The following is a 24920-nucleotide window of genomic DNA, read 5'->3' as shown; positions in this document are numbered from 1 at the left end:
CAGCGAGGCCCCACCTCCTGTGTATCCTCTTACTTCCCAACAATGGCATCAAATTTTGATTTCATCAATAGATTAATCCATTGATGAAGTTAAAGCAGCCAAGATAACATTTACTTCTCAAAAGCCCATGAGCAACCAGAAACCGGATACAATGAGTGTCTATTGAGATGATCATATGATTTTTATCTTTCATCTAATTGTGTAGTATATGACATGTACTGATTTGCATATGTTGAACATCCTCACATCCCAGGGATAAATTCCACTCAGTTGGGGTGCATGATACTTTTAATGTACTACTGAGTTTGGCTTGCTGCAATCTTGTTGAGGATTTTTATGTCTATATTCCTGAAGGATATTGGGCTATATTTTTCTTTCCTTGTAGTGTCCTTATCTGTATTTAGTGTTAGGATAATGTGAGTCTCTTAAAACAAATTTGAAAGTATTCTCTCTTTGATTTTTTTGGGAGGAGTTTGAGAAAGATAGGTATTTGCTCTCTAATAGTTGGTAGAATTCACCAGTTAGGCCATCTTGTCCTGTTGGAGGTATTTGATTACTGATTGAATCTTCTTATGTGCTGTTGTATCAATCAGCCTTCTCATTGCTGGGACAAAATGCCTGATACCTACTACTTAAAAAGAAGGAGAGGTTTACTTTGGCTCACAGTGTCAGGGATTCACCGCATGATTTGTGGCTCCAAGGAAGGAACATCACAAGAGAGAATGGGATAGAGCAAAGCTGCTGAGTTCATAGCAGCTGGGAGGCAGAGCACAGGGGAACAGCACCCAGGGAAAGCAGCCGGGGACCATATAGGAAATGTGACCAAAATGTATGGTAAATGTTTAAATTAAAACATATATACAGCAAGAGACACATCACTGTTTATCCTCCCTCAAAATACTCCCCCTAACTTCAACACACACTTTGCCTATCACTCTTGCCACTTTCTGAAGCAGTTCTGGAGTCCTCTTTTATGAATGTGTTTACAGTAGGATAAAAATGTGATTAAAAAAAACCCACACAGTGAATAGTACTGCAAAGTGCCATCCAATGGAAAGGCAGCTCATTAAAAAATGACACTGTTTATGAGCTGCCTCCCCTTTATTCACTGAATCTGGCACCATGTCACTTCTGGCTGTTTCCCAGAGTCAAAATGACCATGAAAGGTAAACATTTTGAATCTATTCAGGCATAACAGTACAACCAAAGACCCTCAGGGAAGAGGACTGCCAAAACTGCTTCAGAAAGTGATAAGTATGATGGGATGATCATGTCCTGAGCAAAGCATAGTATTTTGAGTGAGATTAATGGCAATGCAGCTTTTACTGTAATAAATTGAAACTAACATGTTATTTTTGATCACGCTGCCTTTTGTATGTCTGTTTATCCCATAAGCAAGTGAGATGATTTCCCAGCACGAGATAGGGGGCTGTAGGGCTATATGGTAGGAGGATCCAAGCTTAGCTAGGCTGGCGCCTCTGCATCATTTCCACAGACCTATGTGCTCCAGGACAGCGCACTGGGAACATTTCAGTACCAGGCCAAACCATTTTCCATCTCCACATGGAAAAAAAGAGAAATAGGTTTTTAAAACAACTTCATGAAAATGAGTGCTCTGGAGCGCTGCTCAACAGCAGGAAGTGTGGGAATTCCAGGAAGCCTTCGTTTCTTTTTTCTGATATTGTCACCTTTTCTGAGACTTCTGTTTTCAAGGTTTTTCTCTCCAAGAATCTGACGAAGCCCAAGCATATGCTCAGGAATCTGTGTTATGACTAAACATTCTGTTGCAAAAGATTCTGCTATTAAAATAAGTTAAATAAGAACATTTTCAGTTCTGAAAGGATACACTGAGCTTAGAAATAGGGGGAATGAACATCATATGTAAGCAAGCAAAGTTGCAAATGATGTTGTTATATTCTGAAGATAATATGATGGAGCTCCAAAAGTTGCTGCATTTTGCATTGATTCCATTATTTCCTTAGAGTTTTAATAATTTTCTTTCTACAGTATGCATTTATTTCAATATCCAATCATTGTATAGCCTTACACATAAACATCCAGGACTCAGTTGCATATAAGCACTTGTTGAATGAACAAATGTAATGTTTAGAGACAATGTGTGAAGTTATGAAAATTTTTGTGATTTCCCATCTGTGATAAAACAACAACAAAATGACAGATGTTAATGATTAACAGCCTGCCAGATGCCAGAGTCTGTTCTAAGTACTTTTCTTTCTTTGGTACTGGGTATTGAACTGGGAATTGAAAATGCAATGCATGGAGTTCCATCTCTTGACCTTTCTCATTTTTTAAATTTTGAGACAGTCTCACTAAATTGCTATATTCACAGGCTGAGCTTGAACTTGCAATCTTTCATAGAGTGCTGGGATTACAGGTGTGCACCACCACATCCCTCCTGTGTCTCTAGATGTATTCAGGAATTTGACCCTACCACAGCTCTGTCATTCTACTAGAAAGAGGAGACACACAGGTGGACCTAATCTGATCATCTGAGCCCTCTGAAAGCAGAGGGGTGAAGCAGTAGGAGATCTGCTCACCCCATTTCTACAGGAGCCTCCAGAAGCTGAGAAAACTCCCCACAAGGGAGCAAAGAGCCCATCAGGAGCTGCATTCTGCCCAACATGAGCGGCCTAGTGGACCCTGTGGTCCTGAGCTGGGATACACTAGGCCGGTGGTGGTAAACCTGTGGCGTATGTGCCACAGCGGACTATTTGTATCATTGAGAACTGTAATAGGTTTGCCATCACTGCCCTAGGAGGGGAACCCACAATCTTCCTCAGGTTTCTGGCCTACAGGACAGTGAGCTGACTAGAGAATGCATGTTTGAAGGTGCTATATTTGTGATTTCTTGGGTGGCAAAGAAAATTAATCAGAGGCTTCCCTATGTGTGGCTCCAAACGGGTGTGGGGATTTACAGGCCTGTTCACCTGTGCTCAGGGTCGGATGCAAGAATGCCGAGGTTCAGGTGGAGGGACGGGGCTGCAAGAGAGCCACAGGGAGTCCGGGGCGCAGGCCAGCCTTTGCGGGACCAGGCCAGGGCTTCAGGGAGGACGGCAGGCACGCTAACTGTGCAAGACCTTTCTTGAGTCGCTGGGCCACATGCGTGTGGCTGGGCTCTGGCTGTCTCCAGGGTGCCTCTGCCTGGCTTGGCTCTCTCCTGGTGTCCCGCTACACCTCCGTCTCTCACTCCCCACCTGCCTCCCTTGGGAATCTGCATCCCCTTCCATGAAAATGGCTGCTCCTCCACTCCCACCCCGAGTCGCCCACGTCACCATGCCTGTGACTCTGCCTCCTGCCTGCCTCTTTCCTTGACCCTCATGTAGGGCAGTCTCCCGCTGTCTAGGAGAGTCACTCAGAGACCTGGCCCAGCTCCCTGCCCAAAGGCTCCCATGAGTTGGATCACTCCTCCCATTTGCAGTTTGCTAAGGGCTCCTCTGTGTGTTTCGCCCCTCAGTATTGGTGGTGATTCCTTAGGATTGAGCGGGGCACGCAAGAAGGTGTATCTGTGAATTTTTGCTTTCTGGGAATTGACAGCTTCATTTTTATTTTCCCTCTGAAACGTGTGCTTGATGCTTTCTTTATACAGACTCTGCATTTCCACCAGCACCCAGATCAGCTTCTGTGCTCCAGTTATTGCTGTCTGAGACTTTCCTCTATGATTAGGCGTGTGATCCCTGACTGCTGATAGTTCCGTGTTTCTGCTGATAAGAGCGCAGAGTGAGAGGGAAAAGGCTGGAGGGCTTTATTAAACACATTTATCAACTGGAAAACAACACCATTTTTAATAAGGCTGAGAGGAACCCTCGCAGCTCAGTGCAGCACGCACCACTGTTCACTCTGCTCGGGGCAGGGTGTGGGCACCACGCGTAGCAGGAAGAGCGTGAGCAATCTGCCCTGCACCCCGGCCCAGCACTGCCCTGCTGGCCACAATGGACCCTGGCAGGAGCTGTGTCGCTGTCCCTCCCTCAGTCTGGATGTGAACATGAAAGGGAGCTGTCTTATCCCAGGGGAGCCAAAGCTGAAGAACAAGGTTGTGTGCATAGATGGGTCCACTTGGAGCCAGAGTGCGAGTTTGGACCTATGAATGGGGCACCTTTGGGACTCCAGGGTGAAACTAATAATCACTGTCATTTGGAGCAAGGCATAGTGACTCTTGGGGTGTCTTTCCAGCACCCTCTCAGATACCCAAATTCAAAGACGTTCAAGCCCTTTACACAAAATGTGTAGACTTGGCCTGGAACCCGCCCCCTGCCCATGCTCTGTAGCATCACTGGATGACTTACAACACCTAACACCACGTAAATGCTGTGTAAATGGTTGTTATAGCACATTGATTAGGCAATGACCACAAGAAGATTAGCCCATGCATGTTCAGTGCAGGCACAGTTTCTTTCTATTTTTGATCTGCAATTTGTTTTTTTTTTATTTTAAAGATAAAAGAACCAAAACATATTAACAGACACACAGACATAAATAAAACAATATAAAAACAACAAAAGCAATACAGAAGTTCAGACAAGGTGATGGGAAATTAACAATGATTGTTGTGTAACATATTGGTATCTTCAAATTGGTTACTCAGATAAACAAATACAGGCCTGTAACATTGATCAAACAATTAAACATTAACTGTTCCTTTCAATAACACAATAGAAATTAGTAGTACGATTATCTTAGCTATCTTGTGTACATATATTCATATTTTCCCTTCTTTTCTTTCCTCTTTTCCCTCATCCCAGTCATTCCTTCCTTTTGAGCAATTTCTTTCCCTTTCACATTATCCATTGTACCTTTTAGATTTTATTTACTCTTTCAGGGAGACAATACGATGTTTACACATGTGAGTCTGATTTATTTCACTTATGAGTATGGTCTCTAGATGAATCCATTTACCTATAAAAGCCTTGAATTTACCTTTCTTTATACCTGAGTAATATTTCATTACATAAAAATACCACAGTTTTTTTTATCTATTCAACAGTTGATGGGTATTTGGATTGTTTTCACAATTTAGCTGTTACCAATTGTGCTACTATAAACATGGGTGCACATATATCTCTGATGTATGACATTTTTAGTTCTTCTAGAAAAATACCCAAAAGGGAAGTAGCTGGGTTGAATGGAACCTCTAATCCTAGTTTACTGAGGAATCTCCAGACTGATTTTCACAGTGGTTGCACCAGTCTACACTCCCACTAATAGTGAAGAAAGGTTCCCTTCTCCCTACAGCCCCTCCAGCGTTTGTTATTGTTTGATTTCTTGATGATAGCCATTCTTCTAGGAGTGAGATGGAATCTCAGTGTTGTTTTAATTTGCATTTCTTGAATGAGTGATGATGTTGAGCATTTTCTCATGTATTTATTTGTCATTTGTATTTCTTTGTCTGAGAAGTGTGTATTTATCTCAGATGCCCATTTTTGGATTGGGTCTTTGAATTTGGGGGCCTGATTTTTAATATTCTTTACATGTTCTAAATAGAAGTCTTTTGTCCAAGGGAGAGTTGGCTAAAATTTTTTCCCACTTTGTCGGTTTTCTTTTTAATCTGTTGGTGATTTCTTTAGATGTGCAATAACTTTTCAGTAAGATGAGATCCCAGTTGTAGATCCTTTGAAATATTTCCCATGCTGCTTGGTTTTTGTTCATGAACTTTCTGCCTACCCCTATGTCTTCAAGATTTTTACCTACTTTCTCCTCCAGTAGATTTAGTGTTTCTGTTTTAATATTTAGATCTTTGATCTGTTTTGACTTGAGTTTGGTGCATGGTGTTAGACATGGATCTAGTTTCAGTCTTTGGCATATGGCAAGTCAGTTTTTCTAGCACCATTTATTAAAGAGGCTATCTTTCTTCCAGTGAATATGTTTGGACCCTTTGTCAAAGATAAGGTGGCTGAGTGTATTTATGGTTGTGGCAGCATCTTCCTGTGTGTTCCTTTGATCCTCAGATCTGTTTTTTTTTCCAATACCATGCTGATTTTATCACAGTAGCTTTGTGGTATAATTTCATGTCAGGGATTGTGATGCCTTCTGCCTTGCCTTTGTTGCCCAGGATTGCTTTTGCTATTCTGGGTCTCTTCTGGTTCCAGATGAATTTGAGGAATGTTTTCTCTAGATCTGTGAGGTATATTAATCATATTTTGATTGGGATTGCTTTGAATCTGTATAATAATTTTGGGAGTATGGCCATTTTAACAATATTGGTTCTTCCTTTCCATGAGCAAGGAATGTCCCTTCATTTTCTGAAATCTTCTTTTTTCACAGTATTGTAGTTTTCCCTGTATAGATCTTTTACTTCTTTTGTTAGATTGATTCCTAAGTATTTGTTTTTTGGATGCTATTGTGAAAGGTATGGTTTCCTTAATTTCTCTCTCAGTGTGTTTGTTGTTTGTGTGTAGGAATGTTATTTGAGTGTTGACTCTGTATCCAGCTATGCTACTGACTTTGTTTATTAATTGTAGGAGTCTGTTGGTGGTATTTTTGGGGTCTTCTATGTAGAGTGTCATGTCATCTATGAATAATGATAATTTCTCTTCTTTCTTTTCTTTCCTTTCCTTATTCCTTTTATTTCTCTCTCTTGTGTAATTGCTCTGGCTAATGTGTCCAGCCCTGTATTGAAGAGGAGTGGTGACAGTGGACATCCTTGTTTTGTCCATGACTCATCCTTGACTTTAATGTGAAACTTTTCAGTTTTTGTCCATTTAGTATGATGTTGGCTGTTGGCTTGTCATAGATGGCTATGATCAGATTGAGGTAAAGACCATCTATTCCTACTTTCTATAGGGTTTTTTTTTTATCATGAATGAGTGTTGGACTTTTTTGACAGCTTTTTCTGCATCTGTTGAGATGATCATGTAGTTTTTGCCTTTGGCTCTGTTGATATGGTGTATTACATTTATTGATTTGCATATATTGAACCGTCCCTGCATCCCTGGGATGACTCCTACTTGGTCATGTTGTATTATCTTCTTGATTTGCTGCATGCTGTTTGCTAGTATTTTATTGAGTATCTTTACATCTATGTTCATTAGGGAGATTGGTCTGTAGTTCTCTTTCTTGGTTGGGTCTTTCTCAGGTTTTGGTATCTGTATAATTCTTGCCTCCAGAAATGAGTTAGAGAGAATTGCTTCCTTTTCAATTTCATTGAAGAGTTTAAGGAGTGTTGTCATTAAATCGTCTCTGAATTTCTTGTAGAATTCAGTTGTGAATCAATCAGGACCTGAGCTTTTCTTTGTTAGTAGGTTTTTAATCACATTTTCAATTTCATTAATTGGTAATGGGTTATTCAGAATTTTTATATCTTCTTGATTCAACTTTGGTAATTCACAAGTATCTAGGAATCTGTTCATTTTTTCTGTGTTTTCTATCCTATGGGAGTAAAGATTTTCAAAGTAGGTATTGATGATCTTCTGAATTTCTATAAGATCTGTAATGATTTCACCCTTTTCATTCCTTATTGCATGAATTACAGTTTTTTCTTTCCTTTTTTGATAAGATTGGCTAGGGGTTTATCAATCTTATTTATTCTTTCCAAGAACCAACTCTTTCATTTATTGATTCTTTGTAGTGTTTTCTTAGTCTTAATTGCATTAATTTCTGCCCTGAGCTTTATAATTTCCTCCTTTCTTTGGGCTTTGGGCTTGACTTGTTCTTCTTTTTCTAAAAGTTTGAGGTGCAACATTAGGCTATTGATTTGTTCTTATTCTGTTTTCCTGATGTATGAGTTCACTGTTATAAACTTCGCTCTGAGGACTTCTTTCAGGGCATCTCACAGATTCTGGTAAGTTGTATTTACATTTTCATTTGTTTGTCGATACTTTTAAATTTCTTTTTTAATTTTATCTGTGACCCATTGGTTATTCAGTAGGTTGTTATTTAATTTCCATGTATTTTGGGGATTTTTGTGGTTCCTTTGTCATTAATTTTCAATTTCATTGCACTAGGGTCAGATAATATGCATGGGATAATTTCAATTCCTTTGCATTTAGTTAAGTAGGTTCTATGAGCTAGTATGTGGTCTATTTTAGGGAACGTCCCGTGGGCAGCTAAGAAGAATGTGTATTCTGATATTGTGGGATGAAACACTCTGTAAATGTCTACCAAGTCCATTTGTTCACAGATTTGGTCCAGTTCTGTTATTTCTTTGCTAATTTTTTTGTCTAGTTGATCTATTTCTTTGTGACAATGAGGTATTGAAATCTCCCATTAAAATTGTGCTCTTGCTTATTTGACTTTTCATGTCTGTTGATAATTGTCTTATATAGTTTGGTGCTGCAGTATTTGGTGCATATATATTTATGATTGTTATCTCTTCCTCTTGAAGTTTTCCACTAACAAGTATGCAGTGACCTTCTTTATCCCTTTTAATCATCCTTGGTTTGAAGTTGACATTGTCTGCAAAAAGAATAGCTACTTCTGCTTTTTTCTGGGTTCCTGTTGCATGGAAGATTGTTTTCCATCCTTTGATTTTCAGTCTATGAATTTCTTTTTGTGTTAAATGTGTTTCTTGTATACAGCAAATTGTTGGATCTTTTTTCTTGATCCACTCTGTTTCTTTTGATTGATGAGGTTAGGCCATTTACATTAATGGTTATAACTGATATTTATTGGCTTATCTTAGTCATGGTACTTTCCTGCTGTTAACTCCCTGCTTTTCCCCTCTGTTTAATTGCTTGCCTCGCCTGGTGGTTTCTTTCTTTTGTTGTTCTTGGCATTGTGGTCATTTTTATCTCTTTCTAACATATCTTTTGGTGCTCTTTGTGTCATTGGTTTGGTGTTCATAAATCTCTTCAGCTGTTCTTTGTCATATAATCATCTTATTTCTCTATTAATTTTGAAAGATAATTTTGCAGGGTGTATCAGTCTGGATTGGAAGTTGTTTTCTTTCAGGACTTGAAATACTTCACTCCAAGCTCTTCTTGACTGTGTTGAGAAGTCTACCATGATTCTGATTGATTTTCCTTTATAGATGAGCTGTTTTTTTTTTTTCTCTAACAGCTTTTAATATTTTTTTCTTGTGCTGAATTTCTGGAATCTTGATTATTATATGTCTTGGTGTAGTTTTATTTTGGTCTGGAATGTTAGGAGTTCTAAATGTTTCATTTATTTATATGTCAAATTCTTTATCCATGCTTGGGAAGTTTTCTGCCATCATTTCTCTAAAGAGTTTTTTTTTTTTATGTCATTTCTGCTGTCTCCAGCTTTCTCATTGACCCCAATCAATCTTATGTTATTCTTCTTTGCTTTATCTTGTAGCTGTTGGATTGATTTTACATGATGTCTTGCTAATTTTAAGATATCTTTCTCTTCCTTGTCACTGTGTGTAATTCTGTCTTCAAGATCTGAAATCCTATCTTCTCCTTTGTTCAATATGTTGCATATACTTTCAATGGAGGTTTTAAACTCTTGGATTTGATCTGTGGTTTGATCTTAGATGCCAAAGCCGAGTCGAGGTCAGACTCTAGATTACTTGCTGAAAGACAAAGTCCCAGGCCTGGACATGATCTCTCTGAGTCTCAGGGAAGGAAAAGACTGATAGTCATCAGATAATGTCCACATCACATGGTTAGCTTTGTGGTTTTCATGTTAGTATCTCCACACTGCTCCGGGAGTTGACTTTGGAGTCTGGTGAAAGGAATGCCTTAAATCTGATCTCAGTTTTTCCAAGTAGCTAACCAGAAGGCCCAAGGCTACGTTCTCTCCTCCATGCCCCAACTGCCTGGTGGAAATGCCTCTGACTTAGTTCCCCAGGGATATAGACCTCAGCAAGGGCTGTGTCTGCTTTGACCACTGCAGGCTTCTTATCACAGACAATGACTTGACTACCTGATGAAGGAATTCTTCATTCTTATGCATGGAAGAACAAGGGTTTTCACAGTTCTGTTGGCATGCAGTTAGCCTGTTCTCCCTTACTTATTCTACCAAGGAGAAGGTGCTGTGCTGGGGGTGGGGGCAACTTCACAAGACAGCAGGCACCTCAATGATGTGTCCAAGGCTAGGGAGGAGTTTCCTTAGGATAAGGGGTGTGGGGGAGCACCTTCCAGGCAGGGGGTACAGCAGCACGGAGGTGTGGAAGCTTGCAGCAGCACAAGGTCTTTGGAGACAGGCACTGTGCTATCTGGAGGGCAGGTGACCCCGTCTTCTGCACCTTGGGGCTTATTGATGAGACACATCCATCTCCTCACAGTCCAGTGGTTACAGTGCTTTGGTCTAAGTGCACTGGTTTTTTCTTCTCCTTGACCTTTGGTGAGTGATAAGAGGCCAAAGTAAGGAATTTCGTCTCCTGGCTAGTGATTCTGGGAATAAACCAATCTAGGTCAAGGAACCAGGCTTTTGCTAGGTTAACCATTAACCCCATCTCTGTATTCTGAGCACGCTGGGCATTGAATAGCTCTGGGTTTTGACTTTGGCTTGACTGAGATACAATTCAACACAATTATCCTCCATTGCATAAGTTTAATACACAAGGAGCTAATTGTATTCCCCAACTTCTCCACATCACCGCTCCGTTATGGAGTGAACTAATCAATTCACTCCATCTCTGTAAATAACATGTCTTTCCTCGTTATTGGAAACTGGCTCTAATTCAATGTAATTCAAAAATATTTACTGAACACTTATTATGTAGCAGGAGTGGTGTGCGGCACTATGAATATGGAGATGAGCTCATTCAATCATCCCTTCAGTTAATGAGTATTTATTGAATACTGTGTAGTAAGCACTCTGAGAGGTGCTAAGAGAACAACAGCAAAAAATAAACACAGCCTTTAACCTCAGGAGCCTGGAGTCTGGTAGGGAAAAGTGAACCTAATCAAATACACAAATGCATGTAAAACTATTCTGAATGATGCAGCTGGAGCAAGTCTGGCTGTTCCACGGGACTGTACAGTAGGGGGCTGGGGTCGGGGCTGGAGGCAGGGGTGGCCTCTGGGGACACAGAGAAAGGAGCAGAGCTGGGAGTGCAGGGGTCAGGGAAACACGTTAGTGGCACAAGGAGCAGAGCCTCTGTCCCAGGCAAGGAAGAACCCTAGCTGGAGCCGTGGGTGCAGGACTGGGGCAGGAGAGGCAGGGGAATTGCTTTACCTGGGAATACGGGGGGGGGGGGGGAGTGAGTACAAGCAAAGCCGTCCTGCTGACACACACAGCCCAGTCTGGAAGAGGCAGGTGAGCCACCACAGTGGTGGTGCAGGTGACAGAAGAAGATGGGTGAGAGCGGGGTAGCCTCAGGTACACACATGTGGAAGAGGCAAAATAGCGGTGCCTGCTAAAGGACTGAGAATCAGGTTGGGCGAGGGAGGAGGCCAGGTGGAGCTAGAGGATTCGCGCCTGTGCATTTGCGTGGATGTTACCACCACTCATCCTGGTTTCCGTTGGATCTGTGAATTCAGGGTGGGTTTGATAGGTCCAAGAAGATTGCTGGGGTGGCCACAGCCTAGAGGCAGGGAACACCTTGGGCGTCGTGGCATGCGATAGAAGCCTTTGGAGAGGAGAAATTGAGAGAACTGGAGAAGAGAGCTGCAGCCTCGAGAAGAGAAAGACCACAGGTTGGAGAGCTGGCAGATGGCAGGTGGAGCGGAGGCAGATTCTGGCACTTCTTGCCGGGAGGGTCTGGCTGAGTGTGCAAGGGTGTCTGAGGTATGAAGGGAGCAGTGGCACAGGAGGCAGTGGCCAGGATAAGGAGGCCAGGCGGGTGCCCGTGAGGGTCAGTGTCAGGACTGCACACCATTGACCAAAGTGGGGTGGAGGTGAGGGTGAGGCTGAGGAAGCAGGAGAGCGGAGCGTGCCCTCCAGGAGTGCGGGGCATCAGGAGGCGTGGGCTCAGTGGCTCGTCCTCCAGTGCCCAGGCAGGGCTGAGACAGACAGGCAGGAAGGGAGCAGAGGTGGCCACAGACTCACAAGGGCCTCAGTCCGGGTGTGACAGCACCAGGTGGGTGGGAGGGAGCCCGCAATGGAGCAGTCTTCCTGGAAAGAGACCAGCATGTACAAGAATTTTAAAATCTATACCCCCAAGTGGTCCCTCTCCCGGCCCCAAAACACGTCTCTTGCCTTGTGTGCCGTTGAACATGCCTGGGGGAGGAAGTGGACGGTGCTGAGTGGCGTGCAGACCTCTTCGGGGTGGGGGGCTGCTACGGCAAATGCAAAGCAGGTTAAACCAGAGGCGACGGGAGTCGGGGGTGGGCGCGTGGGTAAAGGGGCCTAAGAAGCCACGCGAGGTTTGGCAAACCTGAGTTGTTTCCTTTCTTCTCTTTCCTTTGCAGTCAACTTCGACCATTTTCAGATTCTGCGGGCCATTGGTAAAGGGAGTTTTGGAAAGGTAAGAATGATGCATTTTATTAAAAAAACTCATCAACCAAATATGAGATGGAATCAAAACATACAGGGAACTTGGAAAGGTAAGAATGATGCATTTTATTAAAAAAACTCATCAACCAAATATGAGATGGAATCAAAACATACAGGGAACTTCAAATCTAAAAAAATTATTCCAAAAAATGACACATTGCCATTAATTCCCCTCATTTTAAAGCACTTATTCCATCATTCTTGGCAATATATCTTTTACTGTAATTTTTTAAATGTAAGCATTAACTTTATTTTTCGATCATCCGTATATGAAAGTCTAGACCACAGGCTTAAGAGTCTGTGTAAATGTGTGTGTTTTGATCTCAGTTTCTAGGCGCAGTGAATTTCCTGTCCACAGAAAGATTTAAATTTGACAAACCTGAAATGTGAAAGGAAGTCTAAACAGTTTCTTGGGGTCTGATGTAATTTTATTCTGAAAATTAAACTGCCAGAGCAGCCCTGGTTTAGGTGAATTATAGTGATAATTATTTTAAAATTGCTAATGAGGTGTCTTCCTCGAAATCTAAATGAAGAAAGTAGAAATAAGAGCCCCACAAACTGATCACACAAGCTGCTCTTCCAACAACATAAGCATTTATTGTTTAGAGAGTTCATGCTTGGGATCTTTGACTACTTTGGGTGAAAGTCTGTAAAGATTACGAGAAGGCAGGGCTTCCAGAAAGTAAAAGTTTCCCTCAAAAAAGTGATTGCATTGAGAACCTTTTGAATGCTAGGTATTCTATGACATTTAAATAAATATTATGATCGTCTCCACTTTACAGGCAAAATAACTTACATGCAATAATTTAGTAATGCAGAAAACAGGACAGTGTGGTCCATGGTCACACAGGTAAGAGGTTTCAAAGCTGGAGTCTGAACGAAGACCGCTCACTGACTAGAGATCTGCTCAGGACTGCACCGTCGGCAAGCCCATGTCTTCATCTCAGTATTGAAAGCTCACAGGGTTTCACTGGGACGTTTGATCCAAGAAATTGAACAGACTCAAATGACCTCTGTCTCCTCTTTCCTCTTTTTCTTTTTTTAATCCAGTCTAGGACTATTGATTGAATGCAGACTTTGTACCAGGCGCTCTGTTGATCAGTACTAATCCAAACACACCCCAGAGTGTTTTCTCACTGATCATTTTACATTTAGAAAGGAGAGCGCTAGCAAAAAGATGAATAGGGACATTTATGGTGCATTAGGCAGTGATCAGTGCATATTAATAATACAGTAAGGGAGGGGTGACATGGAGTTCTGGGTAGGGAGAGGCAGGAGGAAGTTGCTGTTTTGTAGAGCAGAGCCACCAATAGGGTCACTACTAACCACATGTGGATATTGAAATTTAATTAATTAACATCAAACAGAATGGCAAAGATTCAACAATCCCTCAGTAGCACTGGTCACAATCAAGCACTCAGCAGCCATGTGTGGCCCTTGGATGATGTGAAGGGCAGCTCAGCTCGAAAGCGTTCCCATTATTGTGATGTTCCATGGAAGACCCTTTGCCAAAACTAAGGTGACCTGTGAGCAGAGCCCTGCCTGAAGACAGTGACAGAGGGGACATGCAGGTTCCGGCAGAAGGCACAAGTGCAGAGACCAGGCAAGAGGGTGTGCTTCATGGTGCTGAAGGGCTTCCATGCAGTGGGTGCTGGGAGGTGGGGTGAGGGGAGACACCAGGACTGGGTGGTGAGGACCTCGTGGGAGGTGGTGCACATGGTGGTCATTTCTCAGGTGGACAAGGGTAGGCCCTGGGGGTTCAGATGTAGGAGTGGCACGATCTGTGTGTAGCTGTTTGTGGAGGACCATCTTGGCAAGTGTTGTACAGAGGCTAGAAGGGGCCAAGGCAAAAGCAGGGAAGAGCAAGAAGGCCCCTGCAGTACCCAGGGAGGCTGGTGGCTTGGATCAGTGTGTTGGGCTAGAGTTAGAGTGCAAGGGTTGGTGTATGGATGTATTTTGAAGGTATCGCCACGTCCCACAGTCCACAGATGCAAGGTTTCTGATGATTTCAACAGGTTTCGCAGATTCTGTGTGTCACCTCATCACCTAACTAGAACTCACTTTATGACTTTACAGTGAATAGTCCTCCCAGAATTCCCCAGCAGAATTCACCTCTCTCATTGGCTGTAACTGGTCACATGACTACACCTAGCTGCTGAGAATGCTGGGAAAGGAAGCCTCTTTGCTCAGGCAGCTGGCAGCAGGCAAGCTCTCCTAGCAGAGAAGGGTGCAAGAAGAGCTGGGGCCACTGGTACCCTGGGATGTGCAGTATGCTGAGATCCCTGTGCCTGCTGCTTGGGAAGCCAAGCTGAGTGAGTGGCCAGGAAGCTATTGAGCTGTGGGGTGTACAGAAGTGTGGACCAGCGTGTTCAGTGGTCAACTCTGTTCCTAGGACAGATCTCCTCTTTCTGGGGAGCATTCTCTGGTGATTGCTGCTGCTTTTCTGTTTATGTGGTTTTGTGACGGGTCTTCTCACAGAAGCCTTTCTAAAACTGGTATGTTTGGGGTGAATTTACGTCACAGAGTGGCCCTGAGCTGATGATGAGTGTTGTGTGTTCCACATACCATTCTCCTCCACACCATCTAGACTTACTGTGGCATGGCAGCGACCAGAGCTCCCGCCTTTATGGAGTATCGTTCACGAGGTCCTCTGTGCCCACGCTGACGGACCGGCCACTTATGTCATCAAGAGAATTGAGCTGCTTGTAAATGGAACAAGCCATCACTGGGCCACTGCACAGGGCCATGCTACACCAATAAAACTGAGGGTATCTTGAGAGCGTAAGTCTTGGGTTGTTTGTATCACTGAAACCTCTAAAAGGCTTGCCGTGGGCCAGGGATATATCTCAGCGGCACAAGCGCCTGCCTGGCAACCACAAGGTCCTGAGTTCGATTCCCGGTACCAGAAAAATAAAAAATAAATAAAAGGCTTGCCATCACTGGTTTTTGCATACAGATGTGCCTTATTATTGGAGATCCTTAACTAGTAGGTGGTGTGATTTCAAGAGAACAGCGCGTATGCAAGCTGCAGATGCAGGAAGGTCTGCAGGCGGTTACTAGAAGGAGCCGAAGAGGAAAGGACTGCCTGCAGAGGGTGCTGTTTCAGAAGTGCTTAGTCCTGTCTGCTTAGAGTGCTTGGAACCCTGCTGAGTCTTGGCAAATGGTCATTCGGAAATGATGTTAAGGATATGACAGGTGCCCCTTTGGCAGCCCTGTGAACCCAGGAGCCTGCTTTTGCTGTGCACACACTCAACACCCCAGTCCCCAACTTCCTCTCGCTTACACTCTTGATGGGTCCAGGGAGGGGTGTGATCAGTTCTCCAGGCCTGGACTGTTTGCTGAGAGAGTTACTAATGCCCCACTGTGGGGGCACCTGGTCCCTGCAGATTGACAGGCCGAGTGCAGGCCATTCCCAGATGTACCCCTTGGCCCTTCTCAGCCAGCCTACCAGGCACCCGTCGTGCCTGACGTCCTCTCTGTGTGCCGCTCGCACCAGCCTCAGCAGTCACTGCCTCCACCCTGACCAGAATGAGCACCTGAGTGTGGCTTCACTTCCATTCCTGTCTCCTGTTCCGAGGTCCAAAGACGGCAGTTTAGGCCAGGACCAGAATCCTCAGATTTGCAGGGGCCTCAGCTCTGCCCAGTGCCCCCTGCCATCTTCCCATGGGGGCTCAGATGTGCCCACAGCTACTGACTGGACCTTACTTCTGTCCCGACCCTCCATAGTGCATGATGGCCTCGACCCCCACCGGGGCTCTTCCAAAAACATATCTCCGGTGGATAGTTGGCCTCTGGACACTCACTGCAAGTCCGTGCAGGGTGAGGGGTAGCTGAGGTTTCCCTCCCGCTAGAAGCCAGGTCTCTGTCTGAGCCCCACTCACTCCACCCACCTGCAGGTCGGGCTCTGCTGCAGAGGGACTTCCATGGGCTTGCAAGGACTGTAAGGGCTGCCTGATGAGTCGGCGCTCATCAGCAGTGACTCATCCTCACACGGTGTCTTTGAGCAGCAAGGGCTCCTCTTGGAGTATTTGTGGGTGGCCTGGGAGAGCGTGGACGCAGCATTTTACCAGCCAGGCAGACAGGGAGGGGCACAGAGGCTGACCCATGTGTGGTGGGCCCCACTTCGTGTGTCACCGGTGAAGTGGGCGCTCCCTGTCTTCTGCACAGGGCTGTCATGAGAAGTAAGTGAGACGTGAGAGGAGAGCTCCTGACACAGATGCCAAGCGGAGATCCAGCACACGTGACCTCGCATTGCCTGGAGTACTTTTGCCCCTGGACAGTGGCGTGGGAGGAAGGGCAGCCTTTTACTGGATGTGCTGCTTTGCAGTGTGTGGTGTGGGAATTCCTGCTCAGAGAGGCATGTGTTTTTACAGTAATGTGGCACTGGGTCAGGAAGGGCTGTGGTGCACATTAAAATTCCCAGGACGTCTTGCCATCTTGACACCTGTCACTGTTGATAAACGACGGTTTGGAATAAGGTCTTGCAAGGTTCATGGCCTCACATGACACTCACTCTTCTTGGAAACATGATCCTTCTTGGCATCGCAGTCGTCTTGTCATCATTCTGTCTCTGAATCTGTCTGATCTGGTTATTGGGAGTTTGCGGATTTGATTAAAAATTAGCTAAAACATGTTCATTCATTCTTATATTTATTCATCCCTTCCATCCACCCATTCATTTATCCATCCCACCTGTCCCATCCATCCATCCATCCATCCATCCATCCATCCATCCACCCATCCACCCATTCATCATTCCAACGTAGGGCACATTTGCTCCTGCTCCTATTATAAGTTCTGAGGTTACAAAATTGAACCAGGTGTTGCCTGCATTGTATCAGTTCAGTATGAAAATTTGCAAGCATACAGTGAAGTTGAAAATATTTTATAGTAAACACCCATATCCACTCTGTGTAATCTACAATTAGTATTTTACCAAACCTATAATGTACCTGTCCTCTACCCATCTATCAATCCATTTTGTTATGTCCCATAGTGAACTGCAAGTATCTGGGTTTTTTTTCCGGTACCAGGAATCAAACTCATGACCTTGCGCTTGCCAGGCAGGCGCTGTGCCACTGAGCTAAATCCCCGGCCCTGAATTGCAAGTAGCTGTATACTTCCCTGTAAATATTTCAATGTAAAGATTTGCATATAGTTTTTCTTTTGATGCAAAATGCACATATAATAAAATGCATAAATTTTGAGTGTTGAGAAATGCATGTGCCTAGGTATCTTGAATCCCTGCTGGAATATAGAATATCAGAAGTCCTTTTCTGACTCTTTACAGTCCAACCCTATCCCCAGCTTGACCACTACATCCACTATAGGTTGGATTTGCCAGTTCTAAATGTTGCTATGAAGTAAGCCACAATCATATTCTTTGCAGTAAAACGCTTTGCAATATAATGCTTCTGAGGTTCATCCACATTGCTAAGTATCAATACTTTCCTCCTCCTATCAGTGAAGAGGATTCCATTTTATTAATAGTTAACAGCTTATTAATCCTTTCTCATAATAAACTCCAAGACTGTTGCAGCTTTAATATTTTGCCTAAAAGTTACTATGAAACTTTAGACTTTGTAGAAGTCTTTTTTGCACATACAATTTTATTGTCTTAGGCAAATAGGATTGGAATTTCTGGATCATAGAGTAGGTATGCATATGCTTTACACAACCCTGTTGAGTTTACAATGTTGTTGAACCATTTCATTCTTCTAGGCAGGAGGGTGCAAGTTCAAACCCAGCCTGAGCAATTTAGGAAGACTGTCTCGAAGTAAAAAATAAATCTCAGGATGTAGCTCAGTGTAAAAGTCCTGGGTTCAATCTTCAATACCACAAGAAAAAAAATCTCATTTGTTTCATCTTTTACCAACCTATGTGGTCATCAATATTTTCAGTGTAAACTGTTCTGATAAGTATGTTGTAGTAGCTCAAGATGTAGTACCATTTGTAGTAGCTCAATGTAGTACCATTTGCCCTGGTACTAACGATGATGAACTTTTTCCATGTGCTTATGAACCAGTCACATATCTTTGTGTGTGTGTGTGTGTGTGTGTGTGTGTGTGTGTGTGTGTGTGTGAACTATCCATTCAAAACTGTTACCTTGTAGAAACTTAGGATTATATCGGATCTCTTTTAAAATGTTTGTTAAAATTTTTAACAAACCACTAACTTGGTAGGAGTGACACAGCATATTCTGGCCCTTCTGCAGGCCCACTAATCGCAGTCCACTATCTTTTCTCAGCTGGGCTTCTTCCACACTACACCCTACGTGTGATCTTTGGGGCCCTACAAGCAATGGGCAGAATGTATGGGCCGCGTTTGAGGTTCCTCTTCTCCCGATTTCTCAGCAGAGTTGTGTCCCTGTGAACTCAGGTTTGACACTAACCTCATGGAGAGTGGCTGAACTTCAACAACAACAACAGTAAAACATTTTAAAATCCCATCGAACCTTTACTTTCTGTTGTTTTTCATCTTCATGCTGAGATTTCCTGGTTTGAGGAGACCTGAGGCCTTGTATTAGTTAGGGTTCACTAAAGAACAGAATCAATATAACATTTATGTGTAATTACACAAGGGGTTTATTAGGTAGGCTTACAGGATCACGGTAGGAGGAGTCCCGGTGGCCATCAGCTGAATCAGAGATAGAACAGTGCAAAATGGCTGTGTACGGGAGAGCTGGAAGATCAAAGTTTGGAGCCTGGAGCTCACTGCAGAGTCTGGTGTGCTGGAAAGCTGAAGAGTCTGCACTGGAACCAGGAAGGAACTACAGACCCACACCCGAAGGAAATAGCGAAGACCAGAGCTCCTCCAAAGAAAAGGGAAAGACCTCCTTCTCCTTTTCTTTTTTATTCTTTCTGGGCCATAAAACCTATTGGTTGGTCCCATGCACATCCAGGGTGGGTCATCCCTCCTACATGCTGGCCTACCTGTCAATCATCCGCAGACACATCCAGAGCTTTTTTAAACTACTAGGTGGTTCTTACTCAAGTTGACACTTCACAATTAACGATCAAGACATCTCTTTAAATCTGTAACACAGTTGCCACCCACAGAAGCATAGTACCTTAATCTTCATGTCTCAATGGGCTTGGTCCGGAGCCCTTCGTGCCTTTTGTGACATTCATTCAAATCTGTTAGCTTGTGGCTCTATGGTTCTTAAATGGGTTACAGCCTGTTACCATCCCTTGAACATTCGATCCAGTTTTCTGCTTACACTGTGGTGCCGTTTGGCTGTCGGCTCTCAGAACCTGTAGTCTGGAGCATAGTTCTCTCAGTACTGTGGTTATAACTGATCTTTTAAAAAGTGTGAACTTTCTACCATAGGGTCTATTTTTAAGTCGCTCTTAGGTGGTCGCAATATCCTGATCATACACAAATTCACATAGAATTCACACAAACATCTAGTATTTGTGATGGAGTTAGCTTACTTTAAGGAATAGGACATGACTTTGTTCAGGTCAAAGTACCAAATAATTATTCCTTTTTATGGTAAAATGCAGGTGAAGTCTACATAGCTATTACTAACTCAAGCTGAGGTGGGCTGGCGCAAGATGAAGAAAACCATTTTCCTAATAATGAACACATGCTTTGGTTTTGCTTTCTGTCTTTGGCAGGCTTGCTGTCTAGTATTTAAGAGTTTCGAGAAAGGTGTCTCATTGTAGACGATGACAATAGCTATGGTTATCAGGCCGAGCACATGTGAGCTCAGAGAAGCTCATTTTACTTTCATGCTGGGAGAGGTCGTGTCTCCCTGCGTGGCACCTGAGTAGACAGCACTGTGTGATGCACTGAGTTTAGCAAGAAGTTGCTGATGGCTTTTATAACCCTTTCTTGACTGAATTCTGGGGCAGTGTAGGCATAAGAGATTAATTCCTGTATGAGAACACTTCAGATTTTAGGGTCTGGCTGATGCTAGTCTGAGAGTTAGCTGTGGACACTTGGGAAAGTAAACCAACCCCTCTGTTTCCCCATCTGTAGCATTGGAAGGGGATGGAGGCCCAGAGGAGTGGGTGCTCCTGTCTCCCTGCCCCGCATGCCCTTTCTTATCTGGGTAGCGTCCCGTCCCTGGAGAGTATCTCTCCTGCTCCCCGTGGGCCCAGGGTGTCACTCACGCACTGCATTGGGCATGTGATAGGAGTGGCTACAGTGCTTGGTCCTTCAGGTGCCTGTGTGATCCTAGCTCTACCATTCAGAGCCCTTTCATGCAGTCAGAAAGGAAAGACTTCTTCTATTCCCTTGTGTATCATGTGCGGTAAGAGAAGAGCTCTGCACTGGTTAGTGGTCATTTTTCTCATAATTGGAGAAGCTGAAGATATATCTATAGAAGGAAAAGCATTTTAAGGCAATGACCTGGGGACAAGTGTCAGAGGTGGGTGGGGAGATGGAGCCATGTGGGTGAGGGTGTGTCTTAAGATGACACAAGCAAACACCTGGTTCCTCAAGGCATGACTCTCACTACCTCATCAGTCTCTCTTGGTTCTGGCTCTGCTAATGACTAGCTTGGCTCAGGTTCCTCCAGAAGGTGAGTGTGTTGGTTTGGGGGATATTTTTGCAAAGTGAAACAATATAATACAGGACACATATTTTATATGATTATTTATAGTAATCACCCAAAGAACAATATACAAGAGAGCGCAGGAGATCTGTCCACACACTAAGACCAAGGAAACTAGCTGAGGGCCTGGATCCCACAGAAATGTCCTGCATAAGTCCAGCTGAATACCCAGAGCCCATAACAATGCCTCCCACAAATCCAACTGAAGGCTCAGAGCCCACAGCAAAATCTTGTGCAGGCCTGTTTCATGGATCTTCTCTGGGAAGGCCTAAAGGTCAGTGTTGGAGTCTAGGAAGTTTGTGCCAGTGGGATGAAGGATCTGTGCTAGCAGCCTGAGGGATCTGCACTGGAGCCAGGAAGTGATACTCAGAAGAACCAGAGCTCCCCTGAAAGGTACCACAGCCAACCTCAGTAACAGAGAGGTCCCAAGCTCATCCGACGACCAAGATGGCCGAGTTCTGATCAGGGAAGCCAATGCAGCAAGCTTCTCTAGGAGACCAGCAGTGCACCTTCTTCCCCTCAGGAGTCAGGAAGTGATGCTCCAAGTGAGGACCAGAGCTCCCCAAAGTGAACCAAAGCCATTCTCAGGGCCAGCAAGGTCCCGAGCTCGGAGGATGAAAACAGCCAAGTTCATCAGGAAAGCCAGCATGACAAGCTCCTCCAAAAAATCAGTAGCTCCTTATGGCTTCCATCAGCTCCAACAGCCTTTCTCTGCTCCCAGCAGCCTCTTTAGTTCCCCAAAGCCTTTCTTCTTCTGCTCCAGGTCTGCCTCTTATGCTGCTGGCAACAATCCCCAAGTGGGCCTCCCACACCCAGCACCACGCTTACTCAGTTCAGCTGGGGGTTGTAAGTTGACCACCAGTTATCAGTCCACTACACTGAGCTTCAGAGCTTTAATACTTACATTCAAGATACACCCTACACAGAATATGTCTAGTATATAGATCACAGATTCACATACACGTACTGCATTAGTCAGCTTCCCATTCCTAGAACAGAACCCCCAAGGCAGACTGCTTAGGAAGAAAGGTTTATTCAGTGCAGATACTTCGAGGGTCAAGTCCAAGGTGGAGCAGCCCCATTGTTTTGCCCTCTGGTTGGGGCAGCAGATGGTAACAGTGGAGCACGTGTTGGAGCTGATAGTTATATCTCAAGTCCAGGACACAGAGGGACTCCCTCTTCTAGAGCACTGTCCCCAGTGACCCAAGGAGCTCCCACTAGACACCACCCATTAAAGGTGCGCAGCACCTCCTTACGCTGTAGCCCTGGGGACAGCATCTTTCTATCTGGACCCTTCAGAGTCATGCTCCACATTAGAACCATAGCATACACACCCAGCAAACAGTGTGTATGCATACGCGCACACGCATATATACAAGGGGTGATCAAAATATACGGTGAATGTTTATGTTTAAAATTTGTACAGTAGAAGATACACTGCCATGAATCCTCCTCCCCTTTGAATGGCCATGGTTGCCTCTGTGTTCTAAATCATTTCAAAGCTCTAGCTTTCATGGTTATTTTGACTCTGGGAAAGAGCCAGACAGACCCCGTGAGTATGGTGGATGAGGACGCGGCCTCGTGCTTTCTCAAGCCTTTCCCGTGGATGTCACTCGGTGGCAGCCTTCACTGGACTTTTTACCCACTCTGACCAAGGCACTCAGGAAGGAGGACGTCCAGAACTGCTTCAGAAAGTGGCAAGAACCACGGGAAGAGTATGTTCAAAGCAAAGGGGGCGATTTGAGGAAGATTAATGGCAATGTCTCTTTTAATGTAATAAATTCTTAAAATTTAAGGATTCACTCTGTATGCTGATCCCATTATATATATATATGGTCCACCAAAATGTATACACACTTCAGGAAAAGAAAAACAGTATGGTTTTTGTGGGTTTTTTTGTGGGTTTTTTCCCAGTACCAGGAATTGAACTCATGACCTTGTGCTTGCCAGGCAGGCACTGTGCCGCTGAGCTAAATCCCCAGCCCGTGTTTTTTTTCAATAGTTGATGTTACCCTCACATGGGGGGCCCTAGAGGATGTTGTACATCACAGAGAACCCACTACACTGCTGACACTTACAGCAGAAATTGAAAATACGTGTGCAGCAGTCTCTATGACCAAAGTTATCCAAAGTTATCGATGGTTCTTGCAACAGTTCACCATACTACTAAATGTCTGGAAGCTCATGGCCACCACCTTGAGCACCTCTTGTAATTGTAGAGGCCCAAGGTAACCTGTATTAATCTCATGCTGGCTCAGTAAATTTAGTATTGAAATATTTATAGAAATTTTTCTTTTCCTGAAGTGTGTGTACCTCTTTTGGTGGACTCTGTGTGTATGTGGTGTGTACGTGCAGGTATGCATAAGCGGTATGTATGTATACACTCCTGCACACTTGTACATGTATACACACATATATGAGTATGTGATACACGTACAATGTAAATGAATGACTATATAGAAAAGAATGCCTGTAAATGACTGAAAGCCCAAACGCCTAAGCGATTCCCAGCTAGGTCTTAGGGGCGTGGTTTCTCTTGCTGGTCTCTCTCCCACAGTTGCCCTCTCCACCCTCCAGTCCTAGCAGTGGCTCACCCAGGAGAAGATAGTCCCAGGGAAGTGGCCCAGTGTGCTTGGCCTTGGGCATCCACAGAGCTGAATCATTTCCGGGGCAGAGGGCAGCTCTGGGAGAGACGCCTCAAGGAACGTGCTGCTCTGGGGCAGGCGGGCTGTTTCAGAAGCTCCTGGGGAAAATCAGATGCAACAGTGTTACTTAACATCCGTAAACTAGCCAGGGGCGAAAGACAGCTGAAAGTGGCCTGGAGTTACGCGGTGATGGCTCTTGACGTCCCTCAAAGGAAATGTGTGGATAAGTTTGAGCCCAAGCTGCCAGATGGTGACCCCGGGGTCCACGCCACCTCATTCTGCACCGTGACCACTCCTGTCCCGTCCCCAAGCGTGTCACGAGGTGACCATTCTGTGTGCCAGGCTGCCAGCTTCCACAGCCGTGTGTAGATCCACTGAGGGAGAAGCACTCAATTCTTGCCAGGCCAACCAACTTAGCGTCCAGTTCCACCGTCTCCTCTGGGGCCTGAGCCAGACGAGGCCTCTCACGTGCTCGTCTGTCAGTGCTCACAAACACTTGGCTCATTGGCTTTTTTCTCCACTTAAAAACTGACTTCTTTTAGAATCTGTTTCCTCTTTCAAGTGCCTGGGCTCCAACCCCAAGGTGGCACCCTTGAATGTCCAGTCCGCCTCTGGGCTGGGCAGGAAATGCAGATGGACAACTGTTCCACCCTGGGTACCGTTCTATGACAGTGTGGCAAGCAAAGCTGAATGTCATAGCTGACGCCACAGAGCTATCTGTTTGGAGACAGCCTAGTCACACTGACAAGAAACATTCACGCTGAGTCCTAACCGCTGAGAAGGAAACTCCAGGTGTAAGTTGGGGGAGAGAACATCACAGAGGGAAAGTTAGCATGTGCAAAGGCCCTGAGGCAGGGATGGAGTTGACAATGGCACACAGTGGCTGACGGATGTCCAGTGGCAGTACCATGTCTGTCATAAGCTCAGACTCAGAATGTGACTGCTTTTTTCAGGAAACTGCACGAGTTAATTAACTTATAGCATAGTAGCTAATGAGCTTTAGCTGTGAAGCCTGGCCCAATCGTGAGATTCCGGCAAGTTGCCTGTCTTCTGGGAGTCTTGAGTTAGCTGTGATTCCTGCGCAAGTGTCAGTTTTAGAATTCTTAAAAAATGACACTTTTCTGGGAAGCTGTTATTGTTCTCGCAGACAGCTTTGTGAAGGATGGAATCCATTTCTTTTTAATGAAATATTTATTCATTTCATATTAATTAGGTCATGTTTGGCTGCAGGCGTACTGGAGGGGAGTTTGCTGGTGCCCGCGGGGCACTTTATTAGGAGCTAAATATCACAGGCGATGCGGGCGTGTCACAGCCCCTTCCAAGCTGCAGCTGGAGCTGATGAAGTGTCACTGCCTGGT

General features: G+C 44.4%; 1 protein-coding gene across 1 annotated transcript in view; it reads left to right on the top strand.

Annotated features, from left to right (window-relative positions):
- The first annotated feature begins 12280 nt into the window (after window positions 1-12280).
- The window catches only part of Stk32b (serine/threonine kinase 32B), a 251523-nt gene continuing 238883 nt past the window's right edge, over window positions 12281-24920 (top strand). The window contains exon 1 of the mRNA XM_005408828.2: window positions 12281-12328. The gene's annotated coding sequence lies outside the window, so the exon portion shown is untranslated. The remainder of the gene's footprint in view (window positions 12329-24920) is intronic.

Source organism: Chinchilla lanigera, unplaced genomic scaffold (assembly GCF_000276665.1).
Source record: "Chinchilla lanigera isolate Chin_1 unplaced genomic scaffold, ChiLan1.0 scaffold00113, whole genome shotgun sequence".
Lineage (NCBI taxonomy): Eukaryota > Metazoa > Chordata > Mammalia > Rodentia > Chinchillidae > Chinchilla > Chinchilla lanigera.
The sequence above is the reverse complement of the archived record's forward strand: the minus strand, read 5'-3'. Positions and strand labels throughout refer to the sequence as shown.